Genomic DNA, 23736 nt, shown 5'->3' with positions numbered 1-23736 from the left:
TAAAGCATTTAATTAAAATAATTTTTCTACTATCCGCAGCTCTGACTGTGTCTTTGTATCTTGCTAGATTGTATAAACAATGGGAATTACAAAATAAATAAAGAAATAAAGAAAAGAAAAAAGTCTTCCAGAGATTCTTTTATTTAATGATTATAATTATTAATCATGTTCTGATGCACTTTTTGTGTCTGATACCTAAGCTTAGCATATATTCCCTTACCGAGTACTGATCCAGTGTGTATTTATATTTACAGCTACCCTTGTATGAATTGATCTATTTATTTCATTGTGTTTCTAAGCAGTGATGAAGAATTGTCACCTTTAAACAAATGATATTGGATCAGTTTATGGTTATGATTCGTGTTATGGATGTCAATATCGTTATCAGAAATTTTTGCAGTAATAATATCTGTACTGATATCGACAAATTATTGTTATGATTTTTTTCTGATACTACCAACATAGCATTTTTGGGCTGAGTCCAGCTACAATGCGACACTTTCGGCTCAGTCTCAGCATTGGTGAGAAGATAATGAGCCACAGCTATGCCAGCTCTACAAAACCCTGTCTACTGATGTATTTTTCTCTGAGGGCCAGTCTCTGCTCAAAGCTTCTGTACACTCTTGGTGTAGATGCATATATCTAATATTTTTGCTGTGACAGGTCTGCTTTTTATTTAGTTGTGATTATCTAATTTGGCCCAAGTTCTTTTTGCCGTGACCGGTTAAGTTTTGGTTTAGTTGTGTTTACCTGACTTCAAACTGAGTTCTTTTTTCCTTGACAGGTGCACTTTCGGTTTAGCTGACTTTACACCCAGTTCTTTTTGCTGTGATAGGTCCGTTTTCAGTTTAGTTGGGTTTCAGACTTCGGACCAAGTTTATACTGTCACAGACAGACCACTGTCAGAATGAGGGAGCACAGATGACATAAAAAAATAAAGGTAAATTGTAATTGGTGTCAGGTGTTTGATCAAGCACGCTCCCTCTCTCAACTACAAAGAAGGATAAATTAATCAAAAAGCTGTTCTATTACAGTTATAGTCAAATAATTTGCTTGCGTTTAATAATATTTTACAATTAGTTGCAGTACTTCTGAAATGGTGTACACATCTGATAATCTTACACGTATTTATAAGCATGTCTTATAAATCTTTATAAAATTGTGTTTGTTTGTTTGTGGCAAAACTTCACAGCTAGTATATGCTTGGATTTATACTGTATTATATTTTTCTTTTCTTATACTGCGGGATCAATAAATATTTATTTAATATTATTCGAGTCTCCAGTCGCTCATGTGTGTTGTTATCCTGATCTAGGTAATACATTATCAGAGAGATAAGCAGATCTGTCTGTTAGTGCCTGCACCAGACATGGGCCACGTAAAACCAGACGGTACTTTAGCAGGGAGTGAGCCAGATCTAAATGATTGTGTCGGATTCCAGTGTGTGTCCTTTTTTAGGGTGGATGAGGACCCAGGTGTATAGTGGGCCAGAACATATGCTAGGTTGTGGCCCAGATAGATTTGGCTGGTAATGTTGAAATTCGAATTACACTTTTATTCCTTGTTAATATTCAGGTGCACTGCACATGGATAAAGAGAGCATGTTTGTTCATGAGGTTGGCACAGTGGCTCAGTGGGTAGCACTGTCGCTTCAAAGCAAGAAGATCGCTGGTTTGAGTCCTGGATGGACCGGGATCCAGGAAGCTGATCCTGTGCAGTTTGCATGTTCTCCCAGTGTTTGCAAGCCAAAGACATGCGCTATAAGTGAATTGGATGAACTAAATTGGCAATAGTGTTTGTGTGCGTCTGAATGAAAGAGTGTATGGGTGTTTCCCAGCATGTTGCTGGGTTGTGGCTGTAAGGTTTAACACAGGGGTCACCAAACTGTTTCCTGGAGAGTCGATGTCCTGCAGATTTCAGCTCCAACCCTAATTAAACACACCTGAACAAGCAAATCAAGGTCTTACTAAGAATATTCAAAACACCTAGGCAGGTGTGTTGAGGCAAGTTGGAGCTAAACCCTGCAGGGACACCGGCCCTCCAGGACTGAGATTGGTGACCCCTGGTTTAACACATCAAACACATCAAAACTAAGTGGCTCTTTTAGTTACACGTCTTACCTTGTTTAATTGCATTCTGCAGATTTTCATTGAATCTTTAAGATCCTGTTTGTTCCACTAATTTCAACACAGTAGCTTGCAGGTAGCAAATACAATACAATTCTAAAGCAAATAGAATAAAAACATTGAATACAGTTCTACTGTAAACACTAAGGTGTTTAGTTTAGTACTCATGGTTTACATGGTTTGACGAAAAAGCATCAAGTGCATTTGACTGTAAAATGTGCACTGGAAAAAAACTTTCATTTAACCAATTAAAAAGTTAGGGCAATTGATAACATCTAAATTTTATTAATTGACCCAATGAAAAAGAAATAATAAACAATATTTTCTATTTTCATGAGAATAATCGTTTAAAACCTGGTACAAAGCAATTGTCTTGCTGAAGAAAGTCAATTAATTTAACATACTCTTTTTGTTCTAATCAAGATATAGCTTTATTCAAAACAACAATTACCATAAAATGTTCATTCATCCAATTTATAAAAGGGGTAATTTGCCTTAAAGTCCAAGTAAAAATTATATTGAGTTTCTATTTAATACGCAAATAATATTAAACTGAAATTAAAGAATTTCATGTGACATGTACTGTTTTTTTTTTTCTTTGGTCAATGTTGCTGTCTTATTTCAGTTGAATTACACAGATGAGTTCAGATGGCAGAGTTTAGATAAGTTCACACATAATAAAATGAACCTTTCTAAAAAAGCAGTTGCACCAGAGTAGCTGTGAATACACCCAGGAACCTAATGTGGTTCTTCACAGCAATGCCTTAAAAAAACTATTAAAATACCCTTTAAAGGGTCATGACACCCCCCACCTTTGGTTCAGGTCCACCTCAGAATATTTTTAAAAGATGCATCATAATGGGCGTGGAGCTCCGCGAGCAAAGGGCAGGAGTGAACGTGGCCAGCAGAGGAGAAGGAGGAGAGCGAACAATTGTTGTCAGTCGGCTCACAAAATAAGACAAACCATGAGGATATGCATGATTTTATAATTTACAAAATTTAATGCAAAGAAATAAACAGTAATTTAATGCCCTGCTACATTTTTTATTCGTAATTTCCTATATAGATAACCACAATTTATATCATTATAAAGATAATCGTGATCATATAAACACTATAAATGAGGCTTGCTGCACACAAACAGCTTTGCTGTATAGGCCCGACAGCATCGCGGGGTAAAACATGCAACAAACCCCATGGATCATGGAAACAAACACATACGACCCTTCAGGAACAGCTAAATACTTTGTGCCATGGGTCCGTGTCTCACAGCTTGGCACTAGCAGGTCTGCCTTGCATTCGGAAAGCACGTGCAGTCATGAATAATTAAGAAGCAGGCTCTTTTCATAGGATAAGAAATTCAGCTATAAATAGAGAATGAGAAAATGACGTCATTATCTTTGCACTTGAAGTTTTGCTCTACGTCGCCAATTTTGATCCCACCACAAAAAACATTTTAAACCCGGAAGAGGAAATTAGATGACAAAAGCTCAAAATTACCCAGTTTTTCCCACAATTAAAGCTAACATTGTCTTAACTGATGCTCAACACACACAAATCTGTTAATACCTCAAAAAAAGTACTTGAGGGTTTCGTGAACCTTTAATTTGGAATATTTTGAAAATATATAAAAAAATTTTGCCACTATAAAGATATTTTTTTCTAATAGATTGGTTCCCCTGATGTTCTTGCCAATCAAGAATTCTAACACAGAAACCTGCCCAGTAAAAGTATGTACTGCATATTCTCATTGGTCCTTGGTGTGTCCTGAACATGTGTATTGTGTTGTAGCTCAGTGATGTTTCCTAGGTTTTGAGGTGTGATATTCAGTCCTGCCCACAAACCAGAGAGAGGAAGTAGTCCAGACCTATTCTTCCTTTTATCACTGACACTGAGCGGAAAAAAGAAATTGATGGACATGACAGGCAGTGCACTGGTGTAACCTAAGCTTAAACCCCACCCCCTTTACCTTCATCCCATTAACCCTTCTCCCTGTCAGTGATCTGGTCAGTCTCAAAGGGTGCTACGATTCTTCACCTCAGATTCCTTCTTCCTCCTCTTCTTCCTCTTGACCTTTCTAAGTGACTCTGCCTTTCTCTCTCACTCTCTCCATACCTTTTTCGTTCCCTCTCTGTTTCTCAACCTGGGGGCCTTCTGGGCTGCTCCCACAAAGCCTCCACTGTGTCACCGGCAGCCTCTCTCTCCGTGTCCCCATCCACTACTGTGGGAGTAGCAGAGCGTGAATCAGAAAGGAGGAGCCACTTATCTCCAGCTCCCCCCTCCACCTCACCTCTCGCTCCCCCTGGCTCTTAGGCACAAAGGCTGTGCCTCTTAACAGCGCACAATGATGCTGATCTAAAAGGTTACTTTGCTCCGATCCCCCTCCCCATCCCCATCACCATCATCCTCCCCCTGCCTCCCCTCCGGTCGCCGGCCTCTTCCAGCAGCATGCATGAAAAGAAAGTCTAATGGCCGCTTGTTAGCCACTCCAGTGGCTGCACTGATCCGGCTTATCTGGCCCATCGGTTGTACCCGAGATGTCTGCATGAATGTCGGTGAGATTCAGGCCAGGGTCATGTTTTCATTCGCCCAATCGGCCTCAGGACTGATAAGACAATTTGTCAGAAAGTAATCAGAGAAGGGGGCTTTGGCCATTAAAGTTCACTGTGAGATGGAGACCTCGGAGAGGAGAGGTACCACACCTCGTATTTCTCCTCTTGCATTTTGAGTAGGCTACTTTGGGTCACAGAGTTCAGAGGTTATTTTGGTCACTTACACATTGTGCTTTATCTTCCTCCAGCTGATTTGTATTTGCTCTCAAGTTCTAGTTGAGGTTTCTGTGACACCAAGGCCATTGTAGGAGCTTAATGAGATGCAAACATTAAAATGACTGAAAATGCTGTATGGAAGTGTCAGGCAGGTAGTTGGGCATGCTTTGTAACTATGTACCTTAACCTTTTAACTGCCCCACCTGGAAAAAAAATTGGATTGCATTTCTAAGCTTCTAATGTCGCTAGTTAACACACCTAATGCATTTTTTCAACACTTCCCATTATTTCTAAACCAAATGGTTGATGGTATATGTGTGTGAATGCAGGAGAGTATGGTTGTCGGTTTATGGTAAAAGTACCGAAATTACATATACTATGAAAAATCTGAAAATATGAAGTTTACAACCAATTTATTTTAAAATCTATTCAAAATAAAACATTTTTGAATACTAAATCATCTTTATTTTTTGAAGTATGCCATCAAATATTTCAGATTCTTATTTAACATGTTTTAAAATCAAGTGTAGTAGTGCAACAGGATTATGTTTGTTTGATTTTTTTTTTTTTGTAAACCAAACATGCTGTGTGCAAATCATTAATTAAAACAGTCATTCTTTAAATGACTTTAACAATAATGAATTAAAACAGTTAAAATATGCTAGAACAGGAAGTTATAGGGTTAAAAATAGGTCATATAAACACTCATTCTTATTTATTTATTTTTTTGACTGTTCCAAAATATCAATTATTTTGTCCAAATGTAGCACAATTCAGGCTACTGTTTGACTGTGTTTTAATAAATAAATAAATAAATTCATTCATTTATTCATTATCTCTTCGGCTTAGTCCCTTTATTCATCAGGGGTCGCCACAGCAGAATGAACTGGCAATTTAGCTCATAATTCACCTATATCTAAAATCACCTACATATCGTTGGACTGTGGGGGAAATCGTAAGGAAAGCCACACAATCAATTGGAGAACATGCACAGAAAAGCCAACTGACCCAACCAGGGCTCGAACCTTGACCTTCTTGCTGTGAGGCGAGCATGCTACCCACTACACTACTGTGACACCTGAGTTTTTATTCTAAGTAACTAAATATTATCTGTTACCCTGGTTTCAGTTCGTTTTGCACCCATTTTTTGTTCTATTGATTACTGTGTCTGTTTAAAGGGAAATTTCACCCAAAACTGAAAATGCGGTCATCATTTACTCACCCTTCACCTCCAGGTTCCAAAGCTGTTTGACTTTCTTTTTTCTGTTGAACACAAGATAAGATATTCAAAAAACAAGTAATAATAAAATTTAAAAAAAGTGTAACCACTGACTTTCTTGTATTTGTATTTCACACTATGAAAATCAATGGCTACAGGTGTTCAGCTTTTGGAACCACTTGTGGTTGAAAAAATAGTACATTTTAATTTTTGGGTAAACTATTCCTTTACCCTTTAGTTTGCTCTATCTTACCCTTTATTTTGCTCTGTTGTTGTTAATAGTAGTTGTTTTGTATGCTTCTGGGGTCTCGTCACTGTCTAGTGGTGCTCTGATTGGTCTTTTCTTTTTGAAGAGAGCAAGATTGTTCTAAAAATCAGATGAACAGTTTTAGTTACATGATTTCATATGTATGGCTGAAAAAAGAAATGTATTTTTATTTTTAATTCTTGGTGAAATATCCCTTTAAGGGTACATATTATAACCAAAACAAATCAATATGCACCTTTTAGAGGTAAATCAGTTAAAATATCTGTTTATTTTAAATGCTTTCTAAAGCTTGCTGCTTTATGCCGCTCCCTCTCACCCCCTCTCTGATCAGTATGCCTCCCCTGTGGTCACTTTCCTTCTCTGGCCCTTAATCCAATCCTACCAAGTCCCCATAGTCACAGTGGACTTTTGAATTTTCTCTTTATACCCATGGAGTGCGCTCTTAATCGGCGGTTATTGCTCACGATCAGATTTGTGGAGAGAGGGCAAGTCTTTAGTGATGTGATTTCGGGCACCCTAACCCAATCTGCTTCCAGAGCCTTTCTTTTGCGCTCTCCCTTTCATCTTGCCACAAAGCGATGGCATTTTAATTTTCATTCTCGTGTTACACTTGATTTATTTAGCCGGCTGTTTTTTTCTCACCTTCCACATAGATCCAGGTTCGTATTGATCACTGGAAATGACATTATTTTCCTCCAAGGAATTGTGGAGAGTATGTTTTTCTTTGAGATTCTTTTAAGGCAGACACGTCTCTGGTTAATCTGGGCTGTGCTGAAGAAAATACATGCTGGTAATATGTGTTTATGGATGTGAGAATGCTTCAATATGTGATATTGGCTGTGTGTTGTTTCATGAGTGGTTGTGATGTACAATAGCATTAAAAAGTTGGATTTGACAGATATGTTTTCTGGGTGAAACTGTATTTTTAAAGTTATTTATAATGTAATAGATAAAACCATTTTTACTAACCTATGATATATTAGACTGCTTGTTTTGCTTGATTGTTTAAGAGTGTTTAATTAGTTTGTTTTATTATATTAGAAAGAAAGCTCTATAGACTGTTGAATGGTCTTGTTTCACCCAACAGAATGATTACAAAATGAACCTACAAGAGAAAAGATGCATTTAGTTTAATTACTAATTTATTTATATGATTTCTGATGGGGTGGCGCAGTGGCACAGTTTTCACGATGTGGCCTCACAGCAAGCTGGTTCGAGCCTCGGCTAGGTCAGTTGACATTTCTGTGTAGAGTTTGCATGTTCTCCCTATGTTTGCGTGAGTTTCCTCCTGGTGCTCTGGTTTCCCCTACAGTCCAAAAACATGCACTATAGGTGAATTGAATAGGATAAAATGTCCATAGTGTGTGTGTGTGTTTGTGAGAATGTGTGGGTGTTTCCCAGTAATGGGTTGCAGCTGGAAAGGCATCCACTGTGTAAAACTTATGCTGAATAAGTTGGCGGTTCTTTCCGCTGTGGCGACCCCTGATGTATAAAGGGACTAAGTCAAAGGAAAATGAATAAATGATGATATGATATCAGATACATCTGGGATAAGACTGACAATAGAAAGGGGAAAAATGGCACTCATGGTTCATTGGAGAATATTTAACGCACATGAAAACCATTTAACAAAATATCACTCTTGTTCATTAATTAAAAAAAATAATGGTTCTTTTGAATTTTGAATTTGGCAAAACTGAAAATCTGCTTTTACTCACCCTCAGGCCATGCTCATGGCTTTTTCCTTCAGTAGAACAATTAAACTTTCAAGCTGAAAATGTGGTCTTTGGTTATTCATAGAATGCAAGTAAATTGTTACCTGCCCCTTGAGAGTAAACAACAAAGCATACAGGCAAATCAAAACTAATACTTACTGCTCCTTACGAGACATTGGCGTCTTATGAAGTGAAACGATCGATCTGTGCAAGAAACTGAGCATTATTTACTACATTATTTTACCTTTAATCCACAGCCTCTGCAAACCTCACTGAGAATTGATGATAGTCTGGAGTGTGAACTTGCGTCACATGATGTGTAGATGTCAAATTTACAAACGAGTTTACGCAATTTGTTTACAGTGCAGACATACTGTAGGTGTGCTGTAGTAGGAAACCATAGGTTTCTGAATAACGCAAAAGAAGCTACATGTAGGCGTGGCCAACTGTCACCATTTTGTTCGCGTGTCATCGCACCGACCGCAGGATACCAAACAAGGGCAAAGAGTTGGACTGTGAGCAGAGCCTGCTAGCATTTTGCGTATACAAAGTTTTTCTTTGGGAGAAATGCTTAATACTTATTACCAGCGAATCGTTTGTGTCCTGACCACATGTGCTTGGTTGTATACTATATCAACAAAGTGTTTAGACTTTTAAAAACACTGTTGTAATACATTGAGCCACCAAACATGGTTCTTTAGACGTTTTTCTACAGGAGGAAAATGCAAATTACTTCCAAGTACTTCAAATGTGTTAGTAAATGCAAGGCTAGCAAGGCTATTTACGAAATCCAAACTGTATGACGTTTCAGATGACTGTTCTATAGCCTACAGCTAATCAATCTTTCAGATTCTGGAGTGCATTACAGGTCCAAAGAAAAATATAAATGATAAATGATCTGAAATAAAACAAATGCATTTATAGATATGGTATATAAGTATATAATTTTACTCACCTGGGATATAGAGGCCACGTGAATGGTTTGTGAGCACAATTAAATGCACACAGCATGCCATATCATCCGATAATTGTTGGAAATAATTCCAAAAGGCAATTAGTTGTGTAAAGCCACATAAAACAAAACAAAAATATGATTTATATGTCGAGTTCAGTGGCTAATCAGCCGGAATCAGCTGAGGTGAAGTGATGGTGCCCAGCAAGACCTAGCTGTCACTCAACTGGCCACACCTTTAATTATGCAGGCTTTCATTCATTCATTTTTCTTTCGGCTTAGTCCTTCTATTAATCTGGGGTCGCCACAGCAGAATGAACCACCAACTTATCCAGCATATGTTTTACGCAGCGGATGCCCTTCCAGCTGCAACCCATCACTGGGAAACCAGTACACACTCATTCACTACAGATAATTTAGCCCACTCAATATATATATATAGCCGGAGGAAACCCACGTGAACACGGGAGAATATGCAAACTCCACACAGAAATGCCAACTGACCCAACCTAGGTTCGAACCCGCAACCTTTTTGCTGTGAGGCGACTTATGCAGACTTGATAAAACTTAATAAAAACGAAATGGATAAGTTATTAAAAAATTCACCTTCCTCACAGATGTCATGAAGAGTAATATTAGCTATATGCACGAAGCCATCTGTAAGCATGTTTTTATCAGCTGTAAAATCGACCAATTTACTATTGCAGTCAGACTACATTTATCAAATTATTTACCATAATCTGAATAAGGCAATAATATGAATAATAGGTTTAGGAGTTGCTTTAGGAATGTTTCTTTCATGGCCTTATTTTACATGTTATAATACATACATTTTCTTTTGGATTTTCTCTTGGTGCTTATATGCTGGAACAGTTGGCAGTTCATTCCATTGTGGCGACCCCTGACAATCATTGACTAAGCAGAAGGAAAAGGAATGAATGAATAACACATAGATTGATTAAAGTCATTACAGTACATCACAGCACTATCCAATGTTTCCTCTGGAGTTTCATATAATTTTGGCTATTTTAATTTTAAGTTTCATTTACAATGTTTTGACTATAACTGCTCTTAAGCTGTTTCACTTTCATTCAGGAACATTTCATTCATGCCCCAGCAACAAACTCTGGTACTGTGTATGAGATTATTTTACATTGTGCATGTAAACAGCGCATGCCTTATGTCAGTGCCCATGTACAGTAAGTACTGGGAGAGTTTTTTTAGTGGAAAGAAAAACTCCACTTCCAAAAACTTCTGAAGGATGTGATGAGTCTCTATGAGTTGTGCCCTAGAAAATGTGAGTGGCTGTATTCCTGGAATAACTCTGTTGATGCAGAGAATACAATGTCAAACAGCCGTGTGTCTATGACCTGTCCTGAAAATTTCTACATGACTGTAATAGTTTGATTAAGGTGTTTACATGTCTGTACTGCTCTTCAATAATGCAAATGAAATATAAATACTCTACGTCTTAATCTGATTTACTGCGATTTTGTTTTTCTTCCGCTATTTAATAATTCATTCTTTTTTTTTTTTGGTTAGTCCCTTTATTAATCAGGGGTTGCCACAGCGGAATGAACCGCCAACTTATCTAGCATATGTTTTATGCAGTGGATGCACTTCCAGCCACAACCCAACACTGGGAAACACCCATACACTCCTGCATTAACACACATACACTACGGCCAATTTAGCTCATTTAATTCACCCGTACCACATGTCTTTAGACTGTGGGAGAAACCAGAGCACCCGGAAGAAACCACATGCAAACTCCACACAGTAATGCCAACTGACGGCTCGAACCAGCGACCTTCTTGCTGTGAGGCGATCGTGCTACCCACTGCCCCACCATGACACCCTTAGTTGGATTAAGGTAATCAAAAATCTATTTACATGGTAGACTCTTAGTTTTGTCTTAATCAGTGTTTGTGTCCATGTAAACATACCTGTGTGTGCAAACTCATGGAAAAGACAGGTGACATGAGGTAGACTCCTTGTCTGATGTATGACCACCTCTGAGTCTTTAAAATCTCTCCGCGAGTGATTGTACAGGTGTGGATACATATTCATGTGGCTAGTGTTCATTCATTCATTAATTCATTTTCTTGTCGGCTCAGTCCCTTTATTAATCCGGGGTCGCCACAGTGGAATAAACCACCAACCTATCCAGCAAGTTTTTACGCAGCGGATGCCCTTCCAGCCGCAACCCATCTCTGGGAAAGTGGCTAGTGTTATTGTTTTAATTGTTCTCATGTCTGACCCTACGGAATGAGAGTCGAATCAGGGGAACGGAATCACACATCAAAGAAGGAAAAGTTCCAGAACACACCCAATAATTTGGTAATCATCATGGAAGTATGGCAGCTAAGAGTGAATCATTGTTGAAAATTGCAACAACTTGCAAATTGCATTGGTTGTGACCACAAAATGGTTCCTCAATGACATACTGGGAAAACCCACATAAAAAAAGTGTATGCTACAAGACATATTGAAGTTTCTTAATTCTGCTGCCTTATCAATAATGTCCCTCCTAAAAAACTTTATACTCCAATATGCCCCTTTTTACATTGTTCGCAAATTACCAACATCTTAGTCATTATTCCCATGCCAGTCAGTCTGCTAATTCAATCCTAGGTAAACAGTGATTGATCAGACTTTTCTTCAGCCGCATTCCCGAACACGGATGTCTGGCGTATAGCCTGTGGGATCTGAGAGGAGAGACGGGGGCAGAGACGGCATTAACAAGCTTAATGAAACATGTCAGTGTGTTATTTTCCGCCTCCTGCCTCAGTCACAGCGAGTCAAAGCCCTCCCGCCAGCAAAGCCCATTGTTAGAATGCTGGATTAGCTTTAAGTCCCAGGAGTCCTGCTCCTCTTCATCTCCATTCGTCACTGTCAACACCCAAAGAGTTTTCACACACACACGCACACACCGTCATACATTTATCTCTTGACCTTGTTGACACGTCTTGACTCTGCACTTGCATAGCATATTCTCAAATACACTCGTAGGTGGACGTTAGGCCATTAAAGTCAGCTTCGAGGGCTGGACGGTGTACTCTGTCAGGTGGTCAGTGGTAGAACCTCTCTGTCTGGGACGCTGTAGACTGGAACGGAGGGGGTTTCAACTCATGAGGTCAAAGATCTTGACATAGGTTTTCACACAGTGGACATTGGCAGTAATTAACTGGCTGATTGACAGGAGTGTGACGGCAACAGGGAACGTAGAATAAGCTGTCGCAATGCTGCCAAACACAACACATAGACAGACAGTTGGAAGGCCTTCGTTCAGTTTGGTCGTGACCCGCTGTATTCTGACCTTCTGTCATGAATCGCTGCTACAAATTAAAATGAATCCACATCATTTCTGTTTGAAGCATTTAGTGCTATGGAGTGGGTCTCTAGATCTGTTTTGCATAACTAGAACTGTATTTGCTCTTCATCATGTAAGTATTGAAAGAACAATTGTTGGTATTCCTGCTTTAATGGTTTGCATAGTTTCTGTCTTTGTTATGGTTTTGAATAATTTTAAAACTTGCAATAAATAAATTAATAAATTGAAAAATATTTTTGTTTAATATATAAAGGGAGAATTGAATAAATTAAATATTTAAAATTTAAATAAAAACATGATTGAAAAAATAAAGCAGTATGCTGTTTTTCTCATTGCTTTGGCTCAATTCTAAACTGAAATTTTTTTTCAAAACAATAAGTTTAGATCTCCGAACAATGAGGTTATTGTTTGCTTCAGAGTGGCCTTTTTTTATAGATTTAAGCAAATTGCAAAGGTTTCGATGTGTGCAACGAGTAAGTACGACTGTTTGTAGTTTGGACAAAAACTAATCGGATTTGGCTTGTTGATCAAAACTGATGAGACGATTCTCATTTAAACTATCAAGCTCTTCGCAACTTTTCAATCATCATCTTTCATCGTGTAAGCCATCACACTCAAAACTGTTCAAACATTTGTGTCAAACATTTGTATACACTCGTTTACACAATAAATATCTGATATTGACATTGTAATGTCTGCTAAATTGGTAAATTATCTCTAGTTGCGATACGATTTGTGTTATGAATGTAGTGGAGTATATATATATATATATATATATATATATATATATATATATATATATATATATATATATATATATATTTCACAAATTTACAATCCTGAACTGCAACATGTTTATGGATGAACAGTTTGGAGGAATTGAAATCTCTGGCAAGGCCAACAAGAGCAACAGGATGTCCACCAAAAATATTTTTTTTCATTGATTATATTTTGTAGTTTTTTTTGTGTGTGTGACTTTTTGGTTACATAAGAAATATGAAATATACAATACAGTAATTGAACAAGCAAGTAATACAGATGTAATACATCTGTACACATTAATTGTACACATTAATTTTCCATTAATTTACTGTACCTTAATATTCATGGTGGTTTGTCATGATGAAACAACAATTAATCATTTTGAGCAGTGATGCGCACACAATGACAAATACAATTTATGTTTTGGTGGCCTTGGCCACATTTCTGGCACAATTACTTGGTTTTGAAGCATGAATGAAATGTTTTAGGGGAGTAACTACATTTTGCAGAAATGCAATAAAGTTCTGATGTTTCAGCAAACACTTGAGAGAATCTTAAGTCTGTTTTGAAAAATGTGCCAAAGCAACTGTAATGTATATGGCTAGACAGACAGACAGACAGACAGACAGACGACGACGTCAGACAGAAGAGATAATTGGATCGACAGACAGACGGATAACTAATCATTTTGATCATGCAATAAATCTCTGAAGTTCTAGCAAACAGTTTTGATATTTGCACTCACAGTATAGTAAATGCTAAGACTGTTTCAAAAAAATGTGCCAAAGCAATTGAGAAAAACTGAAAGAGAGACTATCAAAATATTGTCCCTGCCTATAAAATTATTTTATAAAATTTTGTTTTATGAAATAGCTTTATATTTTTGTATATTTTCCATCAATTTTACAATTTTAGTCAAAAATTTTGTTGTGTGCTTTGTCATCTTTAATAAGTTTTAGTTTAAAGTTTGTCTGTTGTTATTATTGACTTTTTTTAACTTTAATTTATTTATTTTAGCTCAAGTGTAGCTAAATGTAAATTAGATATTTTTTGCCATCGAGGTAATCAAAAAATAAGTTTGCATATTAAACTTTTTTATTTAATACTCATTCAATTTAATCAAAAATATATGATATTATATATATATATATATATATATATATATATATATATATATATATATATATATATATATATATATATATATATATATATATATAAATTAAAATAATTTCATATTTGAATAAATAGCTCAGTGAATATTTATCATTTCTTTTCTTTTCAGTTTAATCCCATTTATTATCTGGGGTTGCCACAGCGGAATGAACTGTCAACTTACCCAGCAAATGTTTTATGCAGCAGATACCCTTCCATCTGCAACCCATCAATGGGAATCATCTCAAATCATACGCACCCATTCACACAAATACACTAACGTCAATTTAGTTTACTCAGTTCACCTATACCACATGTCTTTGGACTTGTGGTGGAAACCAGAGCGCCGGAGAAAACCCATGAAAACACGGGGAGAACATGCAAACTCCACACAGAAATGCCAACTGACCCAGTCAGGGCTCGAACCAGCGACCTTCATGCTGTTAGGTGATTGTGCTACCCACTGCACCACCGTGCTTCCCCCTCAGTGAATGTATATAATAATATTCTATAAAATTATTTTCTTCTGGAGATAGTTTTATTTGATTTATTTTGGCTAGAATAAAAGCAGTTTTTAAGTTCTTTGAAACCAAATTAAGGTCAATATTAGTAGCCTCCTTAAGCATTTTTTTCATTGTCTACAGAACAAACCATCATTATACCATAATTTGACTTATTAATTTCCTAATTAACTGTTATGCCATTAAATGCACTTTAAGGTGAATGCTAGTATCTTATTATGTACTGTCATCATGGCAAAGTTTACTGTCATCATGTTTCAGTTAACAATAATCATGCATAACCCATGCACAGCTTGTTGATCATCTTTACATCCAGGGAGGGTTTGCTTCTGCCCGAGAGGTAACATAGCTCTTTTTATAGTTAACATGTTCACCTTTGAAGAATACACTTAAAAGGGGAAAATCAGAGGAATTAAATGGTGTGTCTCCCCCTTGCTTGTGAGGGGACATTTTCTTCTGCCACACAAAAGGACTGGGATCACGTTGCAGCGCTGCATTCAGTGGGCCACTTTGTTTTCAAATGGTTTTGTTAGTTGTGACACTGCAGACATCCAACACCTTCCAAGAATCTGAACCGCAAAAAGCCCTTGTTCTCTGGTGGGTAACCCAGAAACAGCCAGGGGGGCGAGGGTTGTGCTGTGCTGTGTCACGATAAAAAGCTTCCCTCAGGTGATCTCCCTTCACCTGTTCCTGCCTTTGGGGCTTATGAGGTATGTAAGCAGCTTAACACAGTCGCTTAACACTTCAATCTGATGAGAAGAGTATCATAATGCCTTCATACGATGATAAAAGGTGCTTGTTGTTTCACGTGTTGGTACCACTAAAGCTTTCTTCTTGACCTCTGAGTTATTTGACATTGTTCATGTTAGATCACGCTGACTAGTTTGACTCTACACTGAATGACAATTTTTAGTGTAAAAAAAGTTATTGAGAATTGAAATTAAACCAGTTTGGCAACCATGATTCCATTTCCAACCAATTTTCTTTTAAGTTTCTCATCGAAGAGCCAAACAGGTTTTAAATGGCATGAGTAGATAACGAAAGAATACATTTTGGGTAGATTGAGAGGGTTACGTTTTTTATTGTTATTTTAGACAGGTTTCTGTCTAAAGGTTTCAGGAAAATGTTATATTGAATTTTGAGTTGAAAATTGAAATAAAAATTTGTTTTATAAGGTTAATATTTTCATAATTTTCATTTTATTTACAATTTATATACCCTAAAACTTGATTTCCTGTTTAAAATAAAATGGAAATTAAAAACCAATATGATTTACTTTGCTCCTCTTTATCAAATAGCTGATTGACCACTTATGGGAACTGTGTTTTAATGTGTATAACGAATTTTTCACTAATAAGAACTGCAATTTAGTGGGAAATTGAACCAGAAATATTCCAAACAGAGCTTATATGCTGAGCAGTGAAAGTATGTTTACAGACAGACAGACAGACAGACAGACAGACAGACAGACAGACAGACAGACAGAGAGTTTAGTGTGGCCCACAGACACAAGCTGCAGAAAGACTATCCACTGCATTAACCTTCTCTGGTCCTGCCAGAACTCTTTCTGCACTCTTCTTTCAGCGGGACCCAAGGGAGGGTAACTCTGAGCCCGACCCATTCTCCGTGAGAACTTTGATTTCCTATTAGGTTCCTGCAGTGGAGGGGGGACCCGCTCGTCTCACGTTCGACGGCAGGCTCTGCATAGGACAATGGCTTGCCTCGGCCTGGATACAGGCCCTTTTGTTAGCCATGCCATTTTGTTTTCTCCCCTGTCTCCCTGGCAGGGCAGAGCCTTCACATCTCATGCTCTTCCCCAAAGTACACACTTTTGGATGGGGGAAGAGCAGGGAGGGGGAGAGCTAGACTAGTTGTCTGTACATCAAGAAAAAAAAAAATATCATTACCATTGGTAAAGGTTTTGACATGCTGTTCATCACCTCAGTGTTCACTTCATTCAACATCTACAGCGATGAGATTCAAGTTACTGGTTAAATTTTTGGTTCAAATGTCAAAAACTCAGTAATTAATAAATATCATAAAGTTAAAAAAATTAATAAAGTAATTATTAAATATTAATACTAGGATTTTCCTAAAATTACTTTTTCTTATCTTTGAGCCATTCTATGTATGATTTTTTTTTATCCTACTGCATCATAAATGTGATTTGTCAGTGATAAGAACACCATTTTGCTGCACAATAGCGTTTTGGGAGGTCAAGAACCTCCACTTAGTTAAAGTGTATATATATTTTTTTTATTCAAATCGAATATATATATATATATATATATATATATATATATATATATATATATATATATATATATATATATATATATATATATATATATATATTAGCTTGGATTGGATTCACTTTCATTGAAGGGTGATAAAAAAGAAATTTGTTGCTAATTGATCTGATTGAAGTGATGCATGTCTCATGCTAAAAGATGAAAGAGTGTGGGAATCGGAAGAGAGGGAGAGAAGACGAGGCAGTGATTGACAGGTGCAGTGAGGCAGCACTGATCTGTATGGGGGAATCAGCCCTCAAGAGGAAAGCAGAAGGATGTGGATTGAGTCTGATGATGTGAAAACAGGGGATACAGGGATAATCTGTAGGGATGGAAGATGAGCTCAAGTATGGCAGACACTGAGATTTCCCATGGTTTCATGAGCAAATAGACCCAACTCAGATCCTACTATATAATTTTTTAGCTAAACTCTTGTCGGGCATATTTAGAAGAATCATTTAATGCCATAAATAGACTCTACTAACTAATTATTTTAGTTTAATTATTTAAGTTAAAGGCAAAAATATTAGCCCTTCTATATTAATATAATTATTGCAATATTTATACATTCCCAGATTTTTCTCAGATTTTTCTATAATAGTTTTACTTCAAGAGAAAGTTGTACTTGCTGTCAGCTAAAATAAAAACATATATATATATATATATATATATATATATATATATAAACATTTTTGGGTCAATATTATTATTCGTCTTAAGCAATATTTGTTTTTTTTTTCAATTGGCTTTAAAACAACCCATTGCTACACAATAACGTGCCTAATTACCCTAGCTTGCCTTGTTAACCTAACTGCACTTTAAGCTGAATACTAGTATCTTGAAAATATGTAGTAAAATATGATGTATTTTCATCATGGAAAAGTTAAAATAAATCTGTTATTACAATTGAGTTATTAAAACGATTATTTTTAGAAATGTATTGAAAAAGTCTTCTACCTGCTTAACAGAAATTGGGGGAAAATTTAAAAGCACCTAAATTTAACAGGAGGCCTAATAATTCTGACTTTAACTGTATGAAAAATAAGAAGTGGAGGTCATTATTATTATTGTTGTATTATTTTTTACATAATTACATCCTGACATTTTATTTCACATAAGTCATTTGGAATATTAAAGTAATGGGGACATCATGCTTTGACTTGTAAATGGTCATTATTATATTTTATCTAAATTACAGCTCAAGGATTCAAAGTATGACCACTAAAATAAAAAAGACAATCACAAAATATCATTGTAATTTCCTTCAAGTTTTAACTTAGTTTATAATTGTGCTAAAATGTTTTTGAAGGCAAAATAAAATATGTATTTATTCAATTTTGTTTATATGGTGTAGTTCATTGTAGCTTAAACTTTAAAGTAGTTGTAAGGAAAATAGATTTGTTCTGCAAATTGTATTTTTTGTATAAAAATCGGACTCTATAGCACCCCCTTGAGGTCCCTTGGGGGTTCACAGACTGCTGCTTTAAAATCTGAGCTTTAGGTAGGTTATGTTTTTTATACTCAAAGGCGGATTTAACCAATAAGCAAGGTACAGTAAGCAGCCGCTTAGGGCCCCATGACATCTGGGCCCCCCCAATAAATATCTAGAAGTGTAAATTATACCTATAAACTATATATAACATCCTTTTTTGATATTTTGTATAGTGTGAGTCAAACAAATACAATTAAATAGTATTTAATGTACAATAAAACATAATATTTCTGCAATAATGTAATGTTATGTAATCATAATATTCTAAAATAAAATATCCACCACCCCAAATATGGAGCAGTCCAGCAGTCAAATTTATAAATAATACATATTTATTTATTTATTTTTTGTTGTAAATTCATTTTAAGAAAACAAATCATTTAAAATGTAGAGCTTGCATTAAGATAAAATGTAGAAAAGAAGATTGAGTGACATTAAAAAAAAACTGCAAAATAAATTTAAATTAAATAAAAGTAGAAACAACGCATTTCAGGACTTGGGCCTCATGTCTGGATTTGCTTTGGACCCCTAAATTACTAAATCTGCCCCTGTACTGTATATGACATGGAAGGTCTCCCCCCTCACCCCCCATTTTAATAGCATGCTACTTTTTTAAAAGCATTGTTAGGGAGAAAAAATTGTTTAAATATTTACATTGATGAGTTAAACAGTCTCAAAACCTGACAAAACAGCACTAAACTTGCTGTATGTGTCTACAGATAAGACTTGTGTCTGCTGAGTAATGTTCTGGATGAGGGGAAAGAGCTGTGATGATGCTGAGAGGGTTGAGTTGCTGTAAAGTCAGCTGGTTAACTAATTAGTGTTGGGCACAAACTAGAAGAGCTCCCATTTTCTAATTAGAGCCTGCAGGCACAGCTCCCTGTTATAGTCACACGTCTCATGTTGGAGAGCTTTATAAAAACAGACTTATATTTTTACTCACTGCTGTAAATGGGTCTCAATGTGAGTATATTTCGATGAGCTGTAAGAACGCAGCATGTTAAACACTTCAGCTTGGGTTTTACTTTCAGGTTTCACAGCCTGAAAACCTCCTGGTTGAGTTATCAGTGATTCAGATTCATTTGTCAGTGTCATTTGTTTGAGAGGAGGAAAGTGAGAGAAAAACTAACTTGTAAGGCATGACTTGTTTGTCTGTCTATGTATCTGTTCGGGTGTCTGTATGTCTGCTTGTCCATTCCGTCTATCTGTCTCTACTCTATCCATCCATTCGTCTGTCTGTCTGTCCGTTTGTCCGTCTGTTTATCTATTTGTCTGTCTGAATCTGTCTCTACTTTATTCATCCGTCCGTCCATCCGTTCGTTTGTCCATCTGTCTGTCTGTATTTCTGTCTATGCTTCTACTTTATCCATCCATCTGTCCATTTGTCTATCTGTCTGTCTGTCTGTCTGTCTGTCTCTGTCTCTACTTTATCCATCCGTCTGTCCATCAGTCAGTCTGTTTGTCTGTCTGTCTGTCTGTCTGTCTGTCTGTCTCTACTAAATCTATTTGTTTTTATTTGTCTGTCTGTCTGTCTGTCTGTCTGTCTATCTATCTATTTGTTTGTCTGTCTGTATGTCTGTCTGCCTGTCTCTATCTGTCTCTACTCTACGTCTCTATCTGTCTCTACTCTATCTATTTGTCTCTGTCTGTCTGTCTGTATCTGTCTCTACTTTATCCATCCGTTCGTCCATTCATCTGTCCGTCCATCCGTCAGTATGTTTGTCTGTCTGTCTCTATCTGTCTCTACTTCATGTATTTGTTTCTATTTGTCTGTCTGTCTGTCTATTTGTTTGTCTGTCTGTAAGTCTGTCTGCCTTTCTCTATCTATCTCTACTCCATCAATTTGTCTCTGTCTGTCTGTAACCGTCTCTACTTTATCCATATGTCCGTCTATCTGTCTTTCTCTACTCCATCCATCAGTCTGTCTGTCTGTCTGTACTTTATCCATCCGTCTGTCCATCCGTCCAACAATCTGTTTGTCTCTACTCCATCTATTTGTCTCTGTCTGTCTGTCTGTCTGTCTGTCTCTACTCCATCTATTTGTGTTTGTCTGTCTGTCTGTCTGTCTGTCTGTCTGTCTGTCTGTCTGTCTGTCTGTCTGTCTATCTATCTATCTATCTATCTGTCTATTTGTTTGTCTTTATCTTTCTCTCTTTCCATCCGTCCGCCCAGCTGTATAATAAAAAATATCTATTTATCTACCTCTCTGTCATCAGTCAAAAGCACAACTTACCCATCTCTCTCTACCCATCTCTCTTCTGTTTCTGACACAGTTGGATCTGCAAACTTGCTTTCCACAACTCTCCATTGTCAGTGGCTCCTTTCTCTAAGTGCTGAATAGTTGAATGGATATGCAGAGAAAAAAAAATCCAAAAGGGGTCGGACATGTATCCCTAATTGGGAGTGGGAGGGAGAAAAGGTGGGCGGGGGGCACGGTTGTCTCCGCGTACAGCTGAAAGCGATACCCTTGTCTCCACCAGTTTGCCCCACTCCCCTCTGCTCCACCCACAGGATACCTGAGAGTGAGGGTCTCTGGGGAACTGGACCAGGGGAGGCTTTCAGCGGCCATGAAAGGAGAGCGGAATAAAACACAAGAAAAACTCCTGACAATATACAGTATCCCTCCCTAGAGCATGGCTCACAGCTGAAACACTATCTGTGCAGCCACTGTACAATGGGGGCAAGAGTCCCTTAATAGATGCGTGGCCTTCACAGGTGAGTGGGTGGGACAGCCAGTGCTCGTTCTCCAAACCTGGCAGAGTTAAATGAGTTCAAGGCATTGAGTGAGATGAGAGGGGCAAGAGAGAGAGAGAGCCTGGTGCAGGGCTGCAGTTTATGCGCTTCACTTTTAGGAGGGGATTGCAGACGTCATTGTTGTTGACAACCTTGTGTGCAGAACTATTACAGTTGACTAAAAGCAATGATAGGGCATTTTTGTTGAATCGAGCGAGGATTAAATTCATTCTGTCATAAATGAATTTTCCTTCGGCTTAGTCCCTTATTTATTAGGGGTCACCATAGCAGAATGAAATGTCAACTATTTTGGCATATGTTTTACACACCAGATGCCCTTCCAGTCACAACCCAGCACTAGGAAACACTCATACGCTCTCGCATTCACACATGCACTCGTACACTACTGCCAATTTTGTTTATCCAATTTCCCCATAGTGCATATTCTTGAACTGTGAGGGAATTCGGAGCACCGGGACACAGACATTCCTCTAGGCACAACTGGGACTCAAACCAGTGACCTTTGTGCTGTGAGGCAACAGTGCTAGCCACTAAGCCAAAGTGCCATAGCATTAAATTAAATAAAATATAAAAGATGCAAACTTATTTTATTTAAGCTGACAAATAATTTTTTTTAATATTTAGTTTTACATGAACTAAAATAGCTAAAAGTAAAATGAAAATATGCTCAAAAACTACAGATAGAAAACATCTTATAAAATTGGCAAAAAATATGGAAAATATAAAGCTATTTAATGAAATATGATGATATGATGGTCCCCTTAATATACTACTTAATGTACTACACACCAACCACCGGTTTTTGTAGCATTAGACTGTTAGGTTAGTCATAGGTTTTGTAGAAAAAGCTGCTATATACTTGTAAAGTTACTCTGTTGAGGGTGCATCAAGATTAAGTGTTAGCTGTAGTAGGTCTACTAATGCTTTAATGACGGATATTTGACAAGAAAGTAAAGTTATTTTTGTACTGTTCAACCCAAATGTGGGGCAACAAGGCGGCTCAGTGGTTTTTTGTGCATGTTCTCCCTGTGTTTATGTGGGTTTCCTATGGGTGCTCTGGTTTCTCCCACAGTCCAAAGCCATGCACTGGGTGAATTGAATTGACTAAATTGGCTGTAGTGTATGCCTGTTTGTGTATGAGTGTTTACCAGTGGGTTGTAGCTGGAAAGGCATCCGCTGCATAAAACATGTGCCGGAATAGTTAGCAGTTCATTTCACTGTGGCGACCTCTGAAATAAAGACTTAGCCAAAAGAAAATCAATAATTGAATAACCCAAATGTTGGTAAATACAAACAAACCCAAGCTCTGTTTCATTTGGTTGGGAATGTTCATAATTTACCCAATTTAGGTTTAAAAAAAAAAACCTACATTTTTAGACAGCATGTCTAAAGGGGACTAAAAAAAATTTTTTTTGGCAGTGCATCCAGGAGGTTTTCAAAGTGCATCATTTTTTCCACATTTTTTAAGTAACACCATTATTCCACAATAGATTACATTCATTATATTCTTGCTACACATAATATGTGAAAAGAAGTGTGAAATTCTGGGGTGACACGGTGGCTCAGTGCTGAGCACTGTTGCCTCGCAGCATGAAGGTCACTGTTTTAAGTCCCAACTGGGCCAGTTGGCATTTCTGTTCTCCCCGTGTTCGAGTGGGTTTCCTCCACAATCCAAATACATGAGCAAAAGGTGAATTGAATAAACTAAAATTGGCCATAGTTTGTGTGTGTGCATGTGAGTGTGTATTGGTGTTTCCCCCAGTATTGGGTTGTAGCAGGAAGGGCATCCACTGTGTAAAACAGGGGTCACCAATCTTAATCCTGGAGGGCTGGTGTCCCTGCAGGGTTTAGCTCCAACTTGCCTCAACACACCTGTCTGGGTGTTTTAAGTATACCTAGCAAGACCTTGATTAGCTTGTTCAGGTGTGTTTGATTAGGGTTGGAGCTAAAATCTGCAGGACACTGGCACTCCAGGAACAAGTTTGGTGACCACTGGTGTAAAACATATGTGGGATAAGTTAGCGGCTCATTCTGCTGTGGCAACCTCTGATGAAGAAAGGGACTAAGCTTAAATTCTCCTGGCAACCCTCAGGACAATGGGCATATCGGAAACCACACTCAAGTGGTTCAGCTCTCAATAGGTCATTCAAGTTTTCTTAAAGAGGTGAAGTGTCCAGCCTCAAAATATGGCTGCTGGGGTGTCTCGGGGCTCTGTCTCAGGGGTCTGTCAATCAGAAACATGGCCTTTCCTACCATAGCTATAATGCTGATGACACCATACCTTTCATTACAGCTAGATGACCCAATAATCACTGCATAAATAACAGCATGTTTGACAGATACGTCTGGCTGAATTAAGGACAATCACCTTCAACTCTA

The 23736-nt window shown here is 37.4% G+C and overlaps 2 long non-coding RNA genes across 2 annotated transcripts in view; one reads left to right on the top strand and one right to left on the bottom strand.

The window, feature by feature from the left end:
* The window catches only part of LOC141375650 (uncharacterized), a 53190-nt gene that overhangs the window by 7490 nt on the left and 21964 nt on the right, over positions 1 to 23736 (top strand). The gene's annotated exons all lie outside the window — the stretch shown is intronic.
* LOC141375651 (uncharacterized) lies at positions 1238 to 20925 on the bottom strand. Its single transcript, XR_012384429.1, has 3 exons — positions 20837 to 20925; positions 6367 to 6480; positions 1238 to 6157 (listed from the first exon to the last, which is right to left on the bottom strand). It is a non-coding gene; the product is annotated as an uncharacterized lncRNA (long non-coding RNA).

This window comes from Danio rerio, chromosome 8, assembly GCF_049306965.1.
Source record: "Danio rerio strain Tuebingen ecotype United States chromosome 8, GRCz12tu, whole genome shotgun sequence".
NCBI classification, from domain to species: domain Eukaryota; kingdom Metazoa; phylum Chordata; class Actinopteri; order Cypriniformes; family Danionidae; genus Danio; species Danio rerio.
Note: the sequence above shows the minus strand (reverse complement) of the source record. Positions and strands in the feature narration are given on the sequence as shown.